The sequence below is a fragment of the Pelodiscus sinensis genome, chromosome 2 (genome assembly GCF_052426305.1).
Source record: "Pelodiscus sinensis isolate ZL-2025 chromosome 2, ASM5242630v1, whole genome shotgun sequence".
Lineage (NCBI taxonomy): Eukaryota > Metazoa > Chordata > Testudines > Trionychidae > Pelodiscus > Pelodiscus sinensis.
Window position 1 is genome coordinate 3,535,846 of NC_143053.1, and position 23,446 is coordinate 3,559,291.

General features: G+C 56.2%; 1 protein-coding gene across 7 annotated transcripts in view; it reads right to left on the reverse strand.

Annotated features, from left to right (window-relative positions):
• The window catches only part of ARHGAP39 (Rho GTPase activating protein 39), a 360,347-nt gene that overhangs the window by 48,535 nt on the left and 288,366 nt on the right, over positions 1-23,446 (reverse strand). Inside the window, exon 7 of one of the 7 annotated variants that reach the window (XR_012901161.2) lies at positions 11,950-12,229. The exons of the other annotated variants lie outside the window; for them this stretch is intronic. The gene's annotated coding sequence lies outside the window, so the exon portion shown is untranslated. The remainder of the gene's footprint in view (positions 1-11,949; positions 12,230-23,446) is intronic. 7 annotated transcript variants of the gene reach the window in all.

Consider the following 23,446-nt stretch of genomic DNA (forward strand, 5'->3'; position numbering starts at 1 on the left):
TTTTAAAACCCCACAGCGTGGCCCCTTTAAGAAATGCTTTTGAGGCATTTTGGCCCTAAGAAGCTGCTGGCAGCTGCCCTCCATCTTGCCTCCCTGCGCCGGGCCGGACAGCTCCCCTGCGGACCTTGGTAAGCACCTGGGATTTTTGCCTCCTGGCTGGGGGAAAAAAAAAATCAGAAAATATTGGGCATTTTAGTGCCGAGTACCGAACTCTCCAGTGCAATACCGGACACCTGGCAAGCCTAACAATGGGCTCTGGATCAGGCCCTGGATTTCCTTACAGCAAAGCTGTATCGTCACAGACATTCAGTGCCCCTTTTCCTTAGCTCCACCTCCAAGAGCAACTCCGGGAGGCAAACAGCTCTCGCTTGACAGCCACAGCGGGGACCTGCCCCTGCGACGCGACACGTACATCACAGTGCGCCTTACCCAGCGGCAGTACAAGGAACGGGGAGCACGGTCACCGGGGGTCCCATCAGCCTACTGCTACTTTGTTCCATCCTCCTCTCCCCCCGAAGGCGCTTTCCCAACGGCCGTCACACGGGCGTCTGTTTGGTCACAGATTCCAAGGCCGGAAGGGACGTGGCGACCAGGAAGTCTGACCCTCTGTGTAACCCAGGCCAGAGACCCGCCCCCCACAGTTCTTAGAGGCGATCGATTAGAAAACCGGCCACTCTGGATTTACGTAGGTTCTTCCCATGGCCGGCACCCTGGTCCCCGGCAGAAAAGGGGGAGGGGGGAGATCCAAGAGCAGACCCTGGCCCTGAAATAGGAGTGTACCAACTCTCAGGGATTACTGGGCGCCTTGCAAGTCTGGGCGGAGTTCTGCAACGCCTGGGTCGGGTTCTTAGGCAAGGGTCCCAGCTTTCATTCATGGAAAAAAACTGCTTGTCCTCGTGACTGCACAGAAACGCCTGAAAACCTGACTCCCTACAGGCGCAACCCCCAGAAGGGCAACAAAAAGAGCCCCCAGATCACATTACCTTTTAAAAATCTCTCAGGATGTTTAAGCCAGTCTTATGATGGGGGCAGTTTTCAAATGCTTGAAGCTGCTGCTGCTCCAATAATTATTGGGGGGAGGGCGGTGTTCTCCAGAGCTTTGTTAGGCGCTCGATGGCCAGCACGAGGAGGCTGGTGGGGTGGTGGTACTGGGAGCTCTGATGGGGTAGCAGGAGCCATTCCTGACAGAGAGGCATCGATGCAGAGGGAACATGGCATTAGCAGTTCAGAGCTGCGGCCAGCTGACCCCCAGGCTGACGGCCAGCGTGAGCCTAGACCCACGTACGTTCTGCGTCAGTGCGATGGCCCCGCGCCGGCCACGCTTCGCCCCAGGGAGATGGACCCTCGGCTGGGAGTTCATGATGAGGACTTGCAGCTGTGCCTGCCCAGGCACCCGCAGCCTCTGGGCCCCTCAGCACGACTGGCAAAGAGCAACACCTGATCTCCTGCTGCGCAATGCCCGTGGTCTCCCCGTGCCTGCCTCGCTCCCACAATCACCAGACTGGGTCAGACCAATGGTCCGCCTAGCCCCGCGCCCTGGCGGCCGCCTGTGCCCAATGCTTCAAGGCAATGCGCAGAACTGGGCAATTCGGAGTGGTCCTTCCCGCCAACCAGCGCCAACTGCAGGCAGTCAGGGACCCTCAAAGTATGGGGCTGCATCCCCGACCATCAGCCACTGATGGGCCCGTCCTCAAAGAACCATCATCCACTGATGGGCCCGTCCTCAAAGAACCATCATCCACTGATGGGCCCGTCCTCAAAGAACCATCATCCACTGATGGGCCCGTCCTCAAAGAACCATCATCCACTGATGGGCCCGTCCTCAAAGAACCATCATCCATTGATGGGCCCGTCCTCAAAGAACCATCATCCACTGATGGGCCTGTCCTCAAAGAACCATCATCCACTGATGGGCCCGTCCTCAAAGAACCATCAGCCACTGATGGGCCCGTCCTCAAAGAACCATCATCCACTGATGGGCCCGTCCTCAAAGAACCATCATCCACTGATGGGCCCGTCCTCAAAGAACCATCATCCACTGATGGGCCCGTCCTCAAAGAACCATCATCCACTGATGGGCCCGTCCTCAAAGAACCATCATCCACTGATGGGCCCGTCCTCAAAGAACCATCATCCACTGATGGGCCCGTCCTCAAAGAACCATCAGCCACTGATGGGCCTGTCCTCAAAGAACCATCATCCACTGATGGGCCCGTCCTCAAAGAACCATCATCCACTGATGGGCCCGTCCTCAAAGAACCATCATCCACTGATGGGCCCGTCCTCAAAGAACCATCATCCACTGATGGGCCTGTCCTCAAAGAACCATCATCCACTGATGGGCCCGTCCTCAAAGAACCATCATCCACTGATGGGCCCGTGTCACATTACCAAATTGGAGGGAAGCAGCCAGATCGCTGCTGCACCCCTAGGTGGGGGTGTTGGCCCCAGAAATCTGTATGAAAGGGAGCCATGTGGGGTATTGAATGGGAGCTTGTTGTTTTCTGATCCTGTGTACACTGTTTATGTGAATATATAATGTCTGTGTGTGTAGATCTGTAATCTGTGTAGAAGCTGAATATTTCTGTGAATGTGGTTAAGCATGGCTATGGACAGGCTGAGTAGCAAAGCCCTGTCGAACAATGACTCTCAATAGGCTATGGACACACCCAAAGAATGGGATTTGTCACCTGAGGGCAGCCAGCAGGAAACCTGACCAGGTGACTTGCTGCATACTGGAAGAGGCCAGGAAGGAGTATAAAGAGGCCATGTGGTCGATGCCATTTTGTTCTCAGCTCAGCACTTCATCCCAGAGGCAGCATTGCAGGGATTGAAGAGCCTGGAAGACCTGTGAACCCATCCTGATCGCAGGATGTGCAATAAGAACTTTTAAACCAGCAGCTGCAACATCTCTGCTAGAGCCTGCATCGAGAACTGGGAGATTCGGTGCATGTAACGTACTGTACTTTAATAACCTTACTCTCATGCTTTTCTTTCTTGTAATAATAAACCTTTAGATATAGATTCTAAAGGATTGGCCCAGCGTGATTTGTGGGTAAGGTCCAGAGGGTAAATTGACCAGGGATCTGTGGCTGGTTTCTTGGAACCGGACAGGACTTGTTCGGGGTAGGTGGGATTGGGTGCTAGGACCCCCCACCTGTGTATGAGGCCCGGGGCCATCTGGGGCACGGATATTGCTGGGGTGTCGGAGGGGTTTTGCTTGGGAGGCTTCAGGCAGGCAGCTGAAGCGCTCTGTGGGACTGGTTTGTGGCCTGTGTGGAGAGGTCGCCAGTCGGGGGCTGTAAGGAACCCCGGATTTGAGCAATTCGCCCTGAGCGGATGCCCTTAGCTGTGCCCAGACATGGCCCGGTCTGTCACAGTGGCGTAGTCGGCAGGATCCACAGATCTTGGTCAATTGAGCTTTGGGATCAGGACCCCACGCTGTCTAAATTTGATTTTCGGTGTTGAGAGTTTGGTTGATTAAAGAGCCGCTGCGATGATCCCGGAACTATATGAGAGTCTGAGCAAAAGTGCTCTGAAGGATTTGTGCTTGGGGAGAGGCATTGCCTTTAGGAAAAGGGCCTCTAAACTAGATCTGGTAGTGCTGTTATTAACCAGAGATGTGGATGAAAAGGAGCAGAAGCAAGCCAAGGAGGCTGCTGAAAGAAGGCGGAAGGCAGATGAAGAAATTGCTAAGAGACAGAAGGAGATGGATCGGGAACTTGAGGAAAAAAAGGCAGAATATGCTGAGAGACAGAGGAGGGAAGAGGCAGAGCATGCAAAGAAGATGGCCCTAGCCAAGGAGGAAAATGCTAGACTTGACCTCCAGCTTAAGAGACTAAAAGAACAAGAGAGACTGTATCCTCCTGAAGGTTCAATGTATAACTCTGTGGGTATGGGGTATGCTTATGATATGGCAGACGTATTTTACCCAGCTGATGTGATGACCCAACCCCAAAGCATGTGTAAATGCAAACCTTTTGTGTTACCTGTAGCTAACAGGGAGGTTTGGGAAGGGGGTGCATGTGGGTATGGAAAGTTTCCTGGAGCTGGTCAGACTCCCTGTAACCAAGGGGAAAGTGTCTCTATATGTGAGCCTGTGGGTGAGGGCCCGTCTGATGCCTCAGAGGTGAGGCTGGAATCAGAACCAGGGCAGGAAGACCCCAGAAATCAGGGAAATGTTTCCCTGAGGCAGCCTGGAGTGGCTGGCCAGAGTGAAGTTTTAGTTGAGGAGCTGGTGGCTGGTGAGGTTTGTGGAATTGAACCTGCACAAGCTGAAAGTGATTTGTGTGAAGAAGCACAGTGTGTGCAAGCTGGCAATTTGGCTGGTGGAAGTAGCAAGGGGGCAGTAAAGGAAGCTGTCCCAGTGGCTAGCTGTATGACTGAGATTAGCCAGGGGTGTTGGGACAAGGGAGAAGCTGTCTCTGGTTGTCTGGCTGTGTGTGGGGAAGAGTTTCTTCCTATGTCTGCGGAAGGTGCCCCACAGCCTGTGAAGGCTGAGAGCAGTGTGGTTGTCCCAGAGTTGGGTCTGGATATGGCTAAGGCCCAGGAAGGGGGTGACCCAAGGTTTGTGTCTGCTGGGGAGAGGGATGAGGTGACTCAGGTAGAGTCAGTCAGTGTTTTACCAGAACCCCAGAGACCAGACAGTGGTGACCCTGATATTGTGCCTGATGCTGCTGTGTTGCTGGCAGAGGGGGGAGCTACTCGGTGGGAGCAGGGAGACCCCTTAGCCCGGGCACAAGGAGAGAATGAGGGTGTGTTAACTCTGGTGCCTAATGATGGTGTGGACGTTTACAGCCATCTAGAGAGCTGCACAGGGAGTGAAGATGCCTCTGACCCTGTCTCTTGTGAGTCTGTCTATGTGCCTGAGAGGGGATTATCAGTGAATCCACCTGAGGGGCCAGAGATGACTCAGGGAGTAAGGGAATTGCAGGAGGAGTTGGTTGTGGCTCAGCAGGGCAAGGCTGCTGCAGAGCCAGGGAAGGGTGAACTGCTGCTTAAGGAAGCTCATAGGGAGGAGTCCTGGCAGTGCTTGTAGCAAGCAGTTTGCTGTGACTGAGGGAGGTGACAGGGCCTTGCTGGGAGAAGGCATTCAGGAGAAAGCTCTGCCTGTAAAAGGCAGCAGCTTCTTGTGTGAGGCCCTTGTTGCAGTGCCTGACAGACAGAACTTGTCTGTTAACAGTGACTCCACTGACTTGGGTTTAGGGAAACCCAGTGTGGATGGTGGTGAAGAGGAGGGACTGAGGGTTGTTCCAGAGGAGGCAGGAACAGCCAGAGAACTGGAGCAGGCGGTTAACCCAGTGACTGTGGGTGACCAGCTTGCTGGGAAGTCAGTGTGTGTGGGACAGGATTGTTCCCAGGTGAATGAGGAGAGTGGGAAGTTAGTGTCTCAGATTCAGGAGAAGGGCTGGGTAGCTAAGTATGCAGAGCAGAACAGCTGTGTGGTCACTCTCCCTAGGATGCAGGAGATGGCAGTTACGCTCCCATCTCTGGACACGGTGGACACTCATACTCAATCAGGGAGGTTGATATCTGGTTCCATGTGGAAACAGAGGTTGGAGGTGGACAGAGGAGAGACTTGGGAGTCTACAGCTTACTGCTGTTACCCCACTGAGTGGGGGAAGGGGGAGAATTCCAGGGCCATTGTGAGCCAGGGAGTCACGCCCAGCCAGCCCTTTGTCTCGGTCAGGCCAGAGGTTTCAGGCCTGGAGCCCAGAGGACAAGGGGGAGGGGCAGGACTTGTTTTGGCCAAGAAGATTTGCAGTTTAAACCTGAAGGGCCAAAACTGCAATGGTGTGGGGCCAGAGAAGGGGCCTGAGGGAGAATTTCAGTATACACCTGATATAGGATTGTTCTTGTTACTGATGTTAATTCTTGTAACCAATGGATTATTGTTGCAGAGAATTGTAACGGTATACAGTGTGCATGAGCTTATGAAAATACCATGTAATCTGTCTGGAGATGTACCAAACGACAGACGGTATGTAAGGGGACATTGTGATGTTGCTATTTGGTGGTTAACACTTGTAACTGGTCTTGGAACTTCTTACAGGACAAAAAGGGTTCCAGCCAGAAGGTCCTGTGTAAGAAGGGAAACTGAGGCACACCACCATTTTGGTTGGGGAGGCCTGTGATGCCCTCAGTGATGTTACTGGCATCACTTCCTGCATCAATTTTGCGTTGGGGGTGTCACATTACCAAATTGGAGGGAAGCAGCCAGATCGCTGCTGCACCCCTAGGTGGGGGTGTTGGCCCCAGAAATCTGTATGAAAGGGAGCCATGTGGGGTATTGAATGGGAGCTTGTTGTTTTCTGATCCTGTGTACACTGTTTATGTGAATATATAATGTCTGTGTGTGTAGATCTGTAATCTGTGTGGAAGCTGAATATTTCTGTGAATGTGGTTAAGCATGGCTATGGACAGGCTGAGTAGCAAAGCCCTGTCGAACAATGACTCTCAATAGGCTATGGACACACCCAAAGAATGGGATTTGTCACCTGAGGGCAGCCAGCAGGAAACCTGACCAGGTGACTTGCTGCATACTGGAAGAGGCCAGGAAGGAGTATAAAGAGGCCATGTGGTCGATGCCATTTTGTTCTCAGCTCAGCACTTCATCCCAGAGGCAGCATTGCAGGGATTGAAGAGCCTGGAAGACCTGTGAACCCATCCTGATCGCAGGATGTGCAATAAGAACTTTTAAACCAGCAGCTGCAACATCTCTGCTAGAGCCTGCATCGAGAACTGGGAGATTCGGTGCATGTAACGTACTGTACTTTAATAACCTTACTCTCATGCTTTTCTTTCTTGTAATAATAAACCTTTAGATATAGATTCTAAAGGATTGGCCCAGCGTGATTTGTGGGTAAGGTCCAGAGGGTAAATTGACCAGGGATCTGTGGCTGGTTTCTTGGAACCGGACAGGACTTGTTCGGGGTAGGTGGGATTGGGTGCTAGGACCCCCCACCTGTGTATGAGGCCCGGGGCCATCTGGGGCACGGATATTGCTGGGGTGTCGGAGGGGTTTTGCTTGGGAGGCTTCAGGCAGGCAGCTGAAGCGCTCTGTGGGACTGGTTTGTGGCCTGTGTGGAGAGGTCGCCAGTCGGGGGCTGTAAGGAACCCCGGATTTGAGCAATTCGCCCTGAGCGGATGCCCTTAGCTGTGCCCAGACATGGCCCGGTCTGTCACAGCCCGTCCTCAAAGAACCATCATCCACTGATGGGCCCGTCCTCAAAGAACCATCATCCACTGATGGGCCCGTCCTCAAAGAACCATCATCCACTGATGGGCCCGTCCTCAAAGAACCATCATCCACTGATGGGCCCGTCCTCAAAGAACCATCATCCACTGATGGGCCTGTCCTCAAAGAACCATCATCCACTGATGGGCCTGTCCTCAAAGAACCATCATCCACTGATGGGCCTGTCCTCAAAGAACCATCATCCACTGATGGGCCCGTCCTCAAAGAACCATCATCCACTGATGGGCCCGTCCTCAAAGAACCATCATCCACTGATGGGCCTGTCCTCAAAGAACCATCATCCACTGATGGGCCTGTCCTCAAAGAACTTCTCTAATTCTTTTTTTTAACCCAGTTATACTTCTGGCCTTCACAACATCCTCTAGCGAGGAGTTCCACGGGCTGTGTGCGCACTAGGTGAAGAAATGCTTCCTCCTGTTTATATTAAACCTGCTGCCTATTGATTTCATTGGGCCACTCCTGATCCTCGTCATGGGCGGGGCTAACAGCACTTCCCTGCTCACTTTCTCCTCCTGTTCCTGATTTTATAGACCTCTGCCACACGCCCCCAGTCACAGATGAACAGTCCCCGACCCTCGCTCACCTCTGTACTCCTCCCCATTCTAGCAGTGGTAGAGCCGGGGCGTCCGAGTGCTCGCGGTATTCTCCCCGGGGGCAGTTCATGGATCCACACGGTGGTCGTATGGTATTTTCTACCTCTCTCTGCCTTTCAGTGGCGCCCAGCGTTCTGTGCGTTTTGCCACTGAGCAGCGGTGTTCAGAGAAGAACCCACAATGACTCCAAGAGCCTCTCTCTCGAGCGGTGGCAGCTAACACTGAGCCTCGTTTGGCCTGCGGGGCTGGGGCGACGTCACTCTGCCTGCACGGACACGGACTCCCATCGGCCAGTCACCCAGCTGGCTGAGATGCCCGTGTAGCCGCTCGCAGGCAGCTTTGGGCTGAACTACCCTGTGTAATTCCGCATCATCTGCAAACGGGGCCGCCCCACTGTCCACCCCCCGGGCCAGATCATTTATGAGCACGCCGAAGAGGACTGGCCCAGTGCCAGCCTCTGGGGGACTGTGAAAACGGCCATTCCCCCTGCCGGGTGTTTCTTGCCTTTGACCAGTTACTGATCCATTAGCGGCTCTGCCCTCTCGGCCCATGACAGCTTCCTTTGCTCCAACCCTGCTCCTACCTCGCTGCGGCCCAGCTCTCCTCCTCTGCTTGCTTCCTCGCTCCAGCCCTGAATCCAGTTCGGATCGCTAGGCATGACTGCCATGGCTCTGACCACTAGGCATGACCCCCACGCCCTGGTGTGTGACAGTGAGAAATGGCCTGTAACGTGTCGCGCCCGGAGGGATGAACGTCTCTACAACCGCCAGAGGGCAGCCACGCTATCAGGCGACAGCAGGCAGGTCGGATTCGCTCTCTTCACTGCCCAAAAGGGGGATCATTGCAAATGAACGTCCTGTCGGTCTCCGATCTGGCCTCACACATTCCCGGCACACGTCAATGCAGGAGAGTGTTCAAAATAACGCACAGACCCGAGAGCCCCTTCCTCACTCCCTGGCAGAAAACAGGTCGGGTCCTCAGGCCACGCAGTAACGGAAAGCAAGAGCCCCCGACTGCCGCTCTGTGCCCTGGCGAACAGCCACCTAAACACAGGGGAAGCCTTCAGCTGGCGCTGGGGCAAAGCTGACCCCGTAAGAGGCCGAGCGGCAGCAGCCGTGGGTGAGGATGCTGAGCGGTTTCAGCCTCTCGGAGAGGTGTCACTGACGCCAAGCGAGGCTGGGACAATCCAAGTGCTAAGAGCTTCTGTAAGGACACTTGAACGCTCCTGGGCTTGTGGTGTTATTCTGAACCACGTCTGTCACGGGAGTGTCCCGGGACCAGCGCAGTCAACCCGGGTCACATACAAGTCAAAAGCCAGGGTCTGATCCAAAGCCCTTGCAGGGCGGGGGCAGACTTCGCACGCGCCCCCAGTCCCCAGTCCCCGGTTGACGCACTCAGGGCCTGGGTGGGGGAGCACAGAAAGTCTCTCACTGCCTGTCCCCGCCCTGCAGGGGGCGCACAGCGTGCCCCGGGCAGGGGGAGGAGACCGCGCACTCCCTGGTCCCCAGGTCCTGACTGGCCCGGGGGCGGGGGAGCGGCAGAGCCCCCGCGGGCTGGATTAACGGGATCCGGCTCGCAAGGCCCTTTTGCCTGCCCCTGGACTAGCGGGAGCTTCCTGTTCCGTCTAGGAAAGGTTTGGGAAGGGGGCGAACTCCCGGCCCTGAGCTTGTAAGGCCCCTAGGGAACGGGAAGCTCGCGGTTACAGCTCTGGTCCTGTAGCGCGGAGGCAGCTCCAGCCTAGGAACAGCCCAGCTGTACTGTCCCGCTGGCGACTCAGCGACCGTCGCGGCAGCAGGGCTGCTCACTGCGGTGTGCCTTGCCCAGCACACACCGGAGCGCCAAGGAGTGCGGGAACGTCCGAGTGACGCTGGGGCTGCGAGGAAGGGGAGCAAGCGGGAGGGTTGCGGACAGGACGCAACTGGCGATAACACACAGGGACCTTTCCAGACACCTCCGGCTGCTGCCATGCAGCTTTTCTAGGACTACCCCATGCTCTGCCGGGGAGGGTTAGTCTTTAAAGGCAGATTTGATACGACTGTAAACAGCGCCAGCATATATAATGGCACCGGCCCATTCACCCAATCATCATGCACAGGGAGTCACTATCAGCATCCCTGCTTTGCTAATGGGAACTAAAGCACAGAGAGATGAAGTGACTTGACCAAGATCAATTTTAAAATTCGACACTTTCCAAAAAGGACTCAACAAACATTTGAACTATCTCACCCATTACCAAGATAGTTTCCCCAATTATCACCTCTAATACCATTAACTCACAAACATCCCACTCTCCCTACCTCTAATATCATCAATTCACAGACACTTACCTTCCTTCCTCCCCCCCCCTCCGCATCCCCCTCCTGTTCTGCAATGTGATTTGTCCTTTTCATATTTGTTCATTTTTTTAATTGTATCCTTTGGTATATATGGTTGTGACTACTTTCTTCCACTATTTGATCTGAGGAAGTGGGTCTGGCCCACGAAAGCTCATCATCTAATAAACCATCTTGTTAGTCTTTAAAAGTGCTACATTGTCCTGCAAATTTTTGTTGTAAGTTTTACAGCACTGTATTATTTTTTAACTTTTTACACCCAAAAATTTCATCGCCTGCCTGGCTACGATTAAGTTGTTTAAACAAATGTGTTGCAACAGTAGAAAAAAAATTGTGTCTGAAAACTAGGTACTGGGGGTACTTACAATTTTTTGTAAAGGGGTACTTTATAAAAAAAGGTTGAGAACACTGGTTTAGATGCTATAATCGGTGGGTGCTAGTGGTCTGTTGGACTCTACAATAATCTACAGCCAGTGACAAGCCATTTATTACAACCTCACGAAGCACGTACTAAATCTAACCCTTTGCCAACTCCTCATGACCAAAGCTGGCTGATCACAAGAGGCTGGAGATGCGACAAGTGGGAAGGGACAGAGAACTGTAGCCCGCTTGTTTCAGACCCTCTTCGGTTTGACGCCAACACTCAGACGTGTGGGAAAAGAGACGACGGGGCTACGTAGCAATGACCGAACCCTACAGCCAGGCGTGGGGAGAGCATCCCACTCACCAGCCCTCAGCACCTCCTCCACTAGACGCCCCACATCTACGTAAGACCCCCCCGAAAACGCCCACCCCCCTCCCAGTGATCTTTCTCCATCGCAAAGAAGAGTCCAGCGGAGAAGGGCTCCTGGCTCCACATTGTTGCTGCTCACACCCTCGATGCCGTGGCCGCCTCTGGGATCTTGGACGGCATGCTGGCGGGTTAAAGGCCCGCTACTCCACGGGCTGCGTCGGCTCCCTCCAAGCCTGACGGCCTCGCCAGCAATGGGCAGTCCAGCGTGTGCTACGCGCTCGGTCGGAGCGTCTGACCTTTACCCACCAGCACCTGGCGGCTGATGTCCCAGGAGCCCGGTGGGGCCGGAAATGGCCGTTAGCCTGGAGCCGCCAGCAGCCCCACGACCATGCTTTAAAATGCAGATTTGTGGCGGGCCGGAGCTGTGACCCTTCCTTTCTCCTCGGGTGAGTCGGTAGGAGCGCTCGCCCCCCTCCAGCAGCCCAGAGCCCAAGCCCCGAGCACTGTGCCCTCTCATTCCTTCCAGCTGTGTGCGGGATGCATTTTGTTCTGTGCACCCAGGCAAGGGCAGATGTGCACCCCACAGAAACACATGCTGCCGGCTGGGGGCACTCTGCTAATTAACCAGGTGGCATCTGAATCCCTCCTGAGTGGCTGCCCAAGCGCTCAGCTTACAGGGAACGCTGCTCCCGAGGGAGGCTGCCTTTTCGGTATGCACGGCCCCAGATGTCGTAGCTCCACCCCACTGATTGCGGTGGGCTCGCGAGGAACAGCTGGTACTTCTGAGGCACCTGCATCATCAGCATCTCACAAGGGAAGGCAAATGGTGGGTCACATCGGCAGTGTGCCAGCCCTGTGCACGGGGGCAGCTCCCCGTTTCCACGCCCAAAACTAACAGGTCCCTCTTCGGAGCGGGCCCTGCCCCGGGGCACAGGATGGCGGATGGGCGGCTCTTCCACACTCCCGTGGCAGTGGGCAGGAGGAAGGCTATGCAAATGCCCCCGTGGGTCTAGAACAGGTGCCCTGTCTCACCCCTTTTCCACTGGCCACGCTGCCAAAGCACAGGCGCCTGCACAGCCCTTCTCACAACGTCAGGCCTCCAGCGTGCACAGGGGTCCGGCCCGTCGCGGCGCAGGCTGCAGTAGCCACCAGGGCCAGCCACTAGAGGCAGACACGCCACGTGCCCGGCAGCAGAACGCGACACCGTTATGGCTCACGACTTTCTCCCGGCAGCTGCGAAGAGCCAACTTCAAACAGCCTTTGGCACCGGCCCGGGCCTGTCCCGGCGCCTCCCCGCTTCCACGACGGGGCCCTACAGAAAGGAGGGAGGCTGGTTTGCCTGCGGTGCTGGGCTCCAGCCCGTGGCAGTTGGGAGGGGAATGCAGGCCCCGTGTACCCAGCCCTTGGCTCTCCCCGCCACATCCCTCCCCCTCAGCCAGCATTTCCTGGGAGTCCCCAACCGGGGCAGAGAAGCGCCCCCCCATGCGGAGAATGAAGCCATGCCAGGAGATCGGCTGCAGCCTCAGCCTCTGGGGTCTGTATTTTTGCTGCCGAAGTCACGCAGAGGGAGGGCTTGCGGGGCAGAACCGACAGGCGGCCCCAGGGAGCTGGGCCCCAGCGCTGTGGCGGCGTTACGGGCCAGGGCCCAGCACAGCCGAGCTTGCTGTTTACTACTGGGGAGCAGCAGCCACTGCGCTGACCCCATCGGCCAGCGCCAAGAGTGAATTCTGGCCGCTTTAATGGCTGCTTTCCGACTCTGGGCCTCGAACACCACTGGGGGCATTCCTGGAGCGCTGCAGGGGGTGAAACCAAGTCACAAAGGACAAGCTTCAGCAGCCCCGCACGGTTAAAAGCAGCCCAGAGATCGATACTCCTGACCAGGGTGCAAGGGGCCCTGCAGGGAACCAGTACGGAGCTGTGTGTCACAGACCCTACACTGCTAGTAGCTACTGGAGAGTCTCTGCCCTGCTGCCCCCGTGATCCAACTGAGCGGGAGCTGGGAATTCCCAGGTGGCCCCAGATGCGTCCCAAGACCAGGGCACAAGCAGCAGGCTCGTGCCCAAACCACAGAGGGAACGAAACGACACAATGGGGCAGGGTCGAGTCTCGGCTTGCAGACAATGCAGAATCGATCGTCCCCTCCTGCTGTGGCGCTAACCCTAAGGCCAGCGACCCCCACACTGCGCACCCATCAGCCCGCCGGGCCTGACAGGGCCAAGGTCAGACAACACCAGAGCCAGCCCCCAGCCTGGGCCTTTCCCCCCCACGAAGGAGAAGGGGCGGAGCGCCAGCCGCACTGCTGAGGGGCCGTCTCTGGGGCGCCTGATCTCGGAGTGTTGTGGCAGCCGACACAGAGCACCGGTCATGCCAGATGGGCCCAAGTTCGGTGGCAGCCACGGTGCAGCAGAGCCCTCCTAAGGAGGAGGCCGCGGGGGCTTTGCGTGCCAGGCTGGCTTTTGGGGCGGGCAGACCGGGAAAGGCCAGCACAGAACATACCCTAAAGGGGGCATCGGGGACTGGCTTATGCCTGGGACAGCACCTGCATGCTGCATAGGCGGGAGCAGGCCCTGCGGGGGTGGGGTTTCATGTCTGCGTTCTGCAGCACCCGGCACTTGGCTTCGCAAGGAGCCCACCTAGAGGGAGCAACTGTGATTGCGCCTCTCACGTCTGAGCAAGCCGTTGTCTGGCCTGGGGATTCCTAATTGCAGAGACAATCTACCAGCACGTGGGCCCATGCCCGCCCGGCTGCACGGTGTGGTGGCCTGGCTTCGGAGGCATGCCCCAAAACGCTCCTGCTTCTTGTTTACATCAGTGGGAGGGAGGGAGGGAGGGAGGGAGAAAGAAAGAAAGAAAGAAAGAAAGAAAGAAAGAAAGAAAGAAAGAAAGAAAGAAAGAAAGAAAGAAAGAAAGAAAGAAAGAAATCTGATGAGGATCAACAAGGACAAGTGCAGAGACCTGCACTTGGGATGAAAGAATCCCAAGCATTGGTACAGGCTGGGGACCGACTGGCTAAGCAGCAGTTCTGCAGAAAAGGCCCTGGGGATACAGTGGATGAGAAGCTGGATAGGAGTCAACAGGGCGCCCTTGTAGCCAAGAAGGCTAATGGCATATTAGGTGCATTAGGAGGAGCATTGCCAGCAGATCCAGAGAAGTGATTGTTCCCCTTGATTCTGCACCGCTGAGCCCACAGCTGGAATATTGAGTCCAGTCCTACTCCCCCACCCCCGCATGACAGAAAGGATGTGGACAAACTGGTGCGAGTCCACAGGAAGGCAACAAAAATGATGAGGGGGCTGGAGCTCATGGTTTGAGAGGAGAGGCAAAGGGAACTGGGATTTATTTAGTCTGCAGAAGAGACAAGTGAGGGGGGATTTGAGAGGGAGGCTCCACAGAGGCTGGCGAGAGGCTGTTCTCAGTGGGGGCAGGTGGCAGAACAAGGAGCAATGGGCTCAAGTTGTGGTGGGGGAGGTCTAGGTGGGATATTAGGAAAAGCTCTTTCCCTAGGCGGGTGGGGAAGCGCTGGGCTGGGTTCCCTGGGGAGGGGGTGGAGTCTCCATCCCTAGGGGTGTTTAAGTCCTAGCTGGACAAAGCCCTGGAATGATGGAGTCGGGGTTTGTCCCGCTTTGGGCAGGAGGTTGGACTCGATGGCTCTGAGGGCTCTGCCGCCCTGAGTTCTATGCCCACCCTACAGGGAGCTGGCTTACTGCCACCTGAGGCAAATCCCCCCTCCCCCTCTGGTTACACACGTGGCTGTCAGAGGGTGCAAGAACACAGCGCTCGGCGCAGGTGTCGAGACGCCAGTGAGAGGACATGGTCCATGGACATGGACGCCAGTGAGAGGACATGAGCTAACATGGTCCATCCCCTGCGGGGCAGCCCGGCTCCCGGGTCCATCCCCTGCGGGGCAGCCCAGCTCCCGGGTCCATCCCCTGCGGGGCAGCCCGGCTCCATCCCCTGCGGGGCAGCCCAGCTCCCAGGTCCATCCCCTGCGGCGCAGCCCGGCTCCCGGGTCCATCCCCTGCGGCGCAGCCCGGCTCCCGGGTCCATCCCCTGCGGGGCAGCCCGGCTCCATCCCCTGCGGGGCAGCCCGGCTCCATCCCCTGCGGGGCAGCCCAGCTCCCAGGTCCATCCCCTGCGGGGCAGCCCGGCTCCCGGGTCCATCCCCTGCGGCGCAGCCCGGCTCCCGGGTCCATCCCCTGCGGCGCAGCCCGGCTCCCGGGTCCATCCCCTGCGGGGCAGCCCGGCTCCCGGGTCCATCCCCTGCGGGGCAGCCCGGCTCCCGGGTCCATCCCCTGCGGGGCAGCCCAGCTCCATCTCCTGCAGCACAGCCTGGCTCCCGGGTCCATCCCCGTGCTAGTTTTAGCCAAGCCAGGCAGCTCGTTGGGAAAGACATGAAGGCTGGTGCCCTACGTGCTACGCCTAGGACTTCAGAGACCGGGGCTCCTGCCCCTCTGCAGGCTCCATGTGCCCGTCTCGCAGCCTCTCTCTGCCTCAGCGCCCTCTGACCCGAGGGGCGGTTCTGTTCTGTCGTGTGCAGAGCCGTCTTGCCACGCAACAGCATCTTCCGGGGCAGGAGGTAGCTCTGCTAGGCCTCCACTGGGCCTAGGTAGCAGCCGTCAACCTTGCAAGCTGAGCACATGGGTGGCCACCCAGAGAGAGTCAAAGGCTGCCCAGCTGATTAGAGGAGCACCCACAGCCGGCAGCATGTGTGTGTAGTGGTGGTGCACATCCGCACATGCCTCAGGGCACATAACATTCATTCCGCACATGGATGGAAAAAATTAGAGGGAACATTGATTGGCAGGTTCTCATCAGCATCGCCCATGTTGTGCCGCAGCTGCACAACCGACTCTCACGAAGGCCCCAGTGATACTGGCTGGCTGCTCAGTGACCCGCCCCGGCTCACAGCCAGTTGAGCAGGGACCGCTGGCGACAGCGCAGAGCACAGCCAGGCAGGCAGGCTGTGGGGGGAGCAGAATCCCGGTGCGGTGATTGCTCAGCACGGCCGCGGCGGAGCCCCACGCCCAGCCCGACCACACGACTGCTCCCACAGCCATTCCCAACGTGCTCAGGGCAAGGCACCGGCCAAATCCCCCCAGCGCTGGGCCCCGGGCACAGACCGTCTTCCCCGGCTCAGCTGAGCAGTGCAAAGGCAGGAACGGCTTCACCGCTCTGCCCCGGGCACAGGGGCATGCGCCAGCCTTTGGAAAACCTGCGCCCTGCCAGCCGCTTCGGGAGCGCTCGCTGGCGGAGGGAGCTCCTGGGACGTGCCTCGGCGACAAGGGAGGTTTTAAGAGGCTGGGAGAGAGAAGCAAAACGCCCGAGTTGCACCAACGTGAACAGGCCTCAACTCCCAGCCCTCAGACTGGGCAACAGCCGGATGCAGCAGGTTCTCCCCACCCCCCTGGATTCTGCCGTCCTTAATAGTCAAGTTTGTCCTTACCCCTGGGCCAGTCTCCTGGCTGCCGTTCCTTGTTGCTCGCAGCTCAGGAGGAGACACGAGAAAGGAAGAGGCCTGAGGCCCTGGTTCTGTTTTACACCGTTGGTCCATGTGCTTGGAGACCACACGTCCCGGCGGGTCTGGTGGGCTCTGCTGAGTCCCCAGGCGAGTCTGGGCAATTCCTTGGGACTTAGCGCAGGTGGCTCATCGATCAGTAACTCCCTTGCTGGCCAAGCGCTGTTGCCGGTTGCCGACTCCCTGCCCGGGTGCGGCTCCTTTCCTTGCTGTGGTCTCCTGGGAGCTGACAGCTGGCCGATTCCCCAAATGACAGCAAGTGCTAGCGACAACCCTACCACACAATCTCACAGCTTCACCCGCACTAGAGACAGCCCTATGTAGGTAGCAGTGTGGGATTCAGCAGTTCGGAACCTGTCCCCTCGCGCCTCACATGACCTGCTCTCTACGCAACTGTGTGCACGAGAAACAGGGAGTTACAGGGCGCGCCCCCAAAGTACAGACTGCCACACCCTCCATATGAAACTCCAGGGCAACTCCAGTTTCTTCCAGCTGCCACTAAGCAGCTGCAGATTTTGGGTCCCGTCCCTGCTCTGTGCCTCGGTTTCCCTCTCTGTAAAATAGGGATGCTCCTGTCTCACAGCTGGCGGATTCTGCCGGGTAGGTGGAAGGAGCTACAGAAGTGCTTCCTGCTACTGATTTAGAACTTGCTATTCTCGCCAACCCCTCTGGGTGCAGCTGCCCTGATCTGAGAGTCTTTCCTGCTCAGGGTTTAATATGCCAGTATATGAGCCATCAGGGCCTTCCAGAGCTACAAGCAGGAGTCTCTGCAGCCTGAGCTAAAGAGCTGGGGGCTGGCACAGACCTACATCCGCAGTGGACCGGACACAGCGCAGAGACATCACGCACACAGAGGCCGGGGGCTCCGTGAGCGCCTGCCCTTTCCAAAGGGAGCGCAGAGACCCTCATTCTTGCCCCCACCCACTCCTGGGCCGGCTCGCAGCAGGCAGCGCTGCAGCATGAGCCCCCAGGACTCAGTAAGCCTGGCAAGCTCGGTGAACTGTAACAGCCCTGGGGAATGTGCGCACGACTCTCAGTGCCCTCGGCTGGGTGAGCAACACCCCCAAGGTGGCAGAGAAGGCGACGTGCTCTCTATACCGCGGACAGATGGGGTCTCCTCATCCCCCAAAAGATAGACTGGAGTTAGAAAAGGGTCAGAGAAGGGCAACGAAAGCGATGAGGGATTTGGAACGGGTCCCACATGAGGAGAGATTAAAGAGACTGGGACCTTTCAGCTGGGAAAAGAGGAGACTGAAAGGGGATAGGACAGAGGTCTAGAACGTCATGAGTGGCGCGGAGAAAGTGACTAAGGAAAAGTTATTTACTTGTTCCCATCATATAAGAACTAGGGGCCACCAAATGAAACTAATGAGCAGCAGGTTTAAAACAAATGAAAGGAAGTTCTTCTTCACACGGCGCATAGTGAATCTGTGGAACTCCTTGCCTGAGGAGGTTGTGAAGGCTAGGACTATAAGGGTATGTCTACACTACAAAGTTAATTCGAACTAACAGATGTTAGTTCGAATTAACTTTGATAGGCGCTGCACTAGCGCTCCGCTAGTTCAAACTTAATTCGAACTAGCGGAGCGCTTAGTTCGAACTAGGTAAACCTCACTTCACGAGGACTAAGCCTAGTTCGAACTTGCTAGTTCGAATTAAGGGCTGTGTAGCCCCTTACTTCGAACTAGTGGGAGCCTAGCCCTCCCCAGCTTGCCCAGGTGGCCACTCTGGGCACCACCAGGGAAACTCGTATGCCCCCCTCCCGGCCCCGGAGCCCTTAAAGGGGCACGGGCTGGCTACGGTGCCCATGCCAGGTGCAAGCCTGCCAGCATCCAGCCAGCAGACCCTGCACCGGCACGCCATGAGCCAGCCACCTGATGCCTCCCAGCCCTCCCCCTCTTCCCGGGACCAGGCTGGCAGCTCTCGGGAGCCTGGCCAGGACCGCAAGAGGCAGGCACCCGCCTGGTCTAGTGCAGACATCTTGGACCTCGTCCACGATCTCCGCACTAGGCACAGGAAAGTGGCCGTCTAGGGCAGGAGAGCTGCCAGCCTGGCCACCCAGGAGCAGGTTTGCATGAAAATCAAGGAGGTCCAGTGAGACCCCCGACCCTGAGCCCTGAGCTTAGAATGGCCGTACTGGGTCAGACCAAAGGTCCATCTAGCCCAGTAGCCTGTCTGCCGACAGCAGCCAACCCTAGGGACCCTGGAGGGGATGGACCAAAGACAGTGACCAAGCCATTTTGTCTCGTGCCATCCATCTCCAGCCTTCCACAAACTCTGGGCAGGGACACCACTCCTACCCCCTGGCTAATACCACTCCATGGACCCAACCTCCATGACTTGATCTCACTTCTCTTTAAACTCTGTTCTAGTTCTAGCCTTCACAGCCTCCTGCAGCAAGGAGTTCCACAGGTTGACTCTTTGCTTTGTGAAGAAGAACTTTCTGTTACTAGTTTGAAGCCTGCTACCCATTCCTTTCCTTTGGTGTCCTCTAGTCCTTCTTTATGGGAACTAATGGAGTACTTTTCTTTATGCACCCTCTCCACGCCACTCCCCCAGTTTTGTTCAATAAAGAGAGATTCTATTTTTGAACACACGTTTTCTTTATTTTGTACATCAGGAAGGGGGGCTAGGGAGGGGTAAGTGGAAGGAGGTGAGGGAGGAATGGGTTACGTGCCCCCAATGAGGAGGACTGGGCTGGCTCTGCGGGCTTCTTGGGGTGGAAGTTCTCCTGCAGCCCCCCGATTGCCCCCTCCCTCCGGATGGCAGCCTGTGGCAAGTGCAGCCGGGCTGATGGCCGAGTGGTGTGATGTTCCATGTGTGGGCACTCAGGGCACTCCAAGCCAGGACTGCTTTGCAAGCGGGGAACCTTGAGAACTGTCTGTCCGGGGTGGGGGTCGGGTCCCTTTAAGCACAGCCCTCGGCTAGCCTGAGACAGCATCTCCACGCTCTAAGTCCTCATCTGATGCCCTGCGGCACTGCTTCCGGCCATCCTTAACCTCTGTTCAGGGTCCAGTCTGTGTGGACATGCTAGTTCGAATTAGCAAAACGCTAATTTGAACTAGTTTTTAAGTCTAGCTGCGCTAATTCGAATTAGCTTAGTTCGAATTAACTAATTCGAATTAAGTTAGTTCGAATTAGCGCTGTAGTGTAGACATACCCTCACAGGGTTTAAAAGAGAACTCGATACATTCATAGAGCTTCATTAATGATTTAGATGATGGCATAGAGAGGATGCTTATTAAGTTTGCAGATGATCCCAAGCTGGGAGGGGTTGCAAGTGCTTTGGAGGATAAGGTTCAAAATTCAAACTGATCTGGACAACTTGGAGAAATGCTCGGAGGAAAACAGGATGAAGTTGAATAAGGACAAATGCAAAGTGCTCCACTTAGGAAGGAACAATCAGTTTCACACGTACAGAATGGGAAGTGACTGTCTAGGAAGGAGTACGGCAGAAAGGGATCTAGGGGTCAGAGTGGACCATAAGCTAAATATGAGTCAACAGTGTGATGCTGTTGCAAAAACAGCAAACATGATTCTGGGCTGCATTAACAGGTGTGTTGTGAGCAAGACACGAGAAGTCATTCTTCCGCTCTACTCTGAGCTGATTAGTCCTCAGCTGGAGTCTTGTGTCCAGTTCTGGGCACCACATTTCAAGGAAGCGGTGGAGAAACTGGAGAAGGTCCAAAGAAGAGCACAAAAATGATGAAAGGTCTAGAGAACATGAGCTAGGGGAAAGGCTGAAGGAATTGGGCTTGTTTAGTATGGACAGGAGAAGACTGAGAGGGGACACGATAGCCATTTTCAAGTATCTAAAATGGTTTTACAAGGAGGAGGGAGAAAAGTTGTTCTCCCTGGCCTCTGAGGACAGGACAAGAAGCAATGGGCTGAAATTGCATTGAGGGAGGTTTAGGTTGGACATGTTCCTGCCTGTCAGGGTAGGTAAGAACTGGAATAAATTGCCCAGGGGGGGTTGTGGAATCTCCACCCCTGGAGATATTTAAGAGCAGGTTGGACAGACACCTGTCAGATGATGCTTGGTCCTTGATGACCTCTCGAGGTCCCATCCAGTTCTACTGTTCTAGGATTCAATAATTAGTTACCTTGGTGCTGAGATCAAGAGCACAGGGCCAGACAGAGCAGTAAGGGGATCAGAGACGTCTCACTGAGACACAGTATGGACCCCACGACATGGGTTGCCCCTGCACTTGCTCCATCCTGCCTGGCTCCATAGTCACGCCAGGAAAGCCCCGGGGGAGCCCTTTGCTCATGCCCAGCCTGTGACTGCGAACGATCTCACTGAAGGAGCCAGTGCCCCTCCCTACCGCAGTGCCCCACGGCATCGCTCTGCACACTGCCAGCACGGGACTCGCCCCCACGCGACAGGACGGGAACATGCCACACCCCAACGGCAAGAACACGGAGCTGTTTGGTTTGTCTTGTGCCCTCCAGCTGTGGATTTCCAAATGCTTTACAAAGTCCAACAATTCAGCCTCGCGCTCATCGGGGAGTCAGGGTCAGGATTGTTATCTCCATGTTACAGATGGGGAAACCGAGGCACAGGGAAGGAAAGCAACTTGCTAAGAGTCACACAGCAATGCTGGGGCAAGGCTGAGGATGGACGCCAGGAGGCCTGACACCCAGCCGCCTGCTGTACCGCGTGTCCTGTGACCCTGGCACAAACACACAGTCAAAGCCTGTGTGTGACACAAACTGCGTCAGCTTCCCCCCCATCCGCCCAGCGCCGTGACTCCCACGCACTCCAGCACAGTAACGTCAGCGCCAAAAGCAGCCTGTGCCGGGGTTGCGCCACAGTCTGACACGGGGAGGGCGCCTGCCGCTGCGACACCGCGAGGGCGCAACGAGGGGATGCGCTGACACGCCACATTCCCATTGTGCCTCGCCCCCAGGGGAACTCATTGCAGACGAGGCGCGGGAGGTTTCGCATCGGAGGGGAGCGGGCCAGGACACACTCGCTACCCAGCCGCAACGCACAGCCGGTGTAAGTACAACAGCGTACGGGGGGAGTACTGAGCTAGCTACAATGTGCTCTGCTGTCCTCGCCTTCCCAGCCCTGCCCAAGTCAGCTCTTGCCTGGGCTCCACCCCTTGTACCGAGCACCCTTCCCATCCGCACCCCGGCCCAGCCACTAACTGGTGGTGTCCCGCTCCTGTTCACACTGCTCCCTGCACTCGGATTTCCCACCCAGATCCAGCCCAGGAGGGTTCGTCTCCCCCCTCCAGGTGTCAGCCTTCCCTGAACGCTCCAGTAACCTTCTGGATCTTCTCCCTGTCTCTGCTCCGTGCCGTGTCAATGCCCCAGGGCTCCATCTGTGTCTCCCGCTTTCACCATCTGCCTGCCTTGCCGTGGGGTTTTACGTGGTCCCATGAGCCCAGCAATAGCCTCTACCTGACTGCTAACCCTCGGCCTAGGCCTGTGGCATCTCCGCGTTTCTCCTGACGGCCACAATGGTCCCCTCTTGGGGTCTGCTACTTCTCTTTGTGTACCCACCCAAGTACCCCTCTCCCACTGGCCCGGCCCCTTCACCACCTCCAGCCCGTCTGGCCTCCAAGCACAGCTCTGCTGATGCAATTGGCATCAACTGTTCGATTAGTCAATAGGGAGGCTCCACCTTTGAAGTGTAGCAACCGCCCCAGGGCTGTGGCTACGCTTCAAAGCCAAAGCTGCCGCTGGGAGCATCCGCACAGCAGGGCTTACCTCGAAATAAGCTGTGCAAATTGAGCTCCGTGAATGGCGTAGCTTATTCCAAAATTGGGAGCGTCTGCACAGCACTTCTTTGGAAATAGAGCCCTCTTCCTCCGGCTTCCCTTACTCCTCGTCCAATGACGGTTACAGGAGTCAGAGTAATGGGTCCCCCAGCTTGACAGTAGTTCAACATTATTTCAAAATAACTGCCTGCTGTGTAGACGCGGACTAAGCTGTTTTGTAATAATGTTGCTGTGTAGACGTACCCCGAGAAGGGACATGAGAGTGGTTTTCAGGTATCTAAAAGGGTGTCACAGGGAGGAGGGGGGGAAATTGTTCTCCTTGGCCTGTGATGACAGGACAAGCAGCAAGGGGCTTAAATTGCAGCAAGGGAGGTTTAGGTTGGACATTAGGAAAAACTTCCTGCCTGTCAGGGTGGTGAAACACTGGGATAAGTTGCCCAGGGAGGTTGTAAAATCTCCACCCGCGAGATATTTAAGGGCAGGTTGGACAGACACCTGTCAGGGATGATCTGGACCGGGGCTACTCAACTTTGGAAGCCCCGGGGGCCACAGTGATACTCACCGCACATGCCAAGGGCCGCAATTGAAGTGTGGTTGCACAGACATGCAAATATATATGCAAATAGCTTCTTTCACAGTGACGGGCATGAATACAAAGATTAAGGCAAGACTACACAGCACGCAGGTCCCATTTCAGTCAGTTCTGCTGATAGTAATAACATGCAACATTTACCCCATTTCCACCCATATGGCAGCACTCTGAATGAGCAACGACAGGCCAGGAATGTAACTGCTAAAACACATCTCAACAGAAGACCGTTATATCGACAGTTTTTTTGTTTGGGCTCCCGGCCGCGTGTCGAGCCCTGTGTAAACCCAAACAGCGCCGAGGGCCCCAAACAGAAGGGCCACGGGCCGCATGCAGCCCACGGGCCACGTGTTGAGTAGCCCTGATCTTGACAGTGCTTAGTCCTGCCTTGAGGGCAGGAGACTGGACTTGATTTCTCGAGGTTCCTTCTAATTCTCGTGTTCTATGATTCTATATGAAACACAGGCCTGGAAAAGACCCTGGCCCACCGTGTCCACAACCCAGCTATCGCAGGCAACCCCATCACACGACCCCGTCAAACACTAAGATAAGAGCGCGTGACAGCGTCAGGCTAGCGGGCTACAGGAAAGTAATCCTACATCTAAAGGCCCGCCCCAGTCCATGGGGAGGACCCACACAGCCCTGGAGCCAAATAGTTATGGGGGGACAAATCAAAGGAAAAACAGGGGCGTGGGT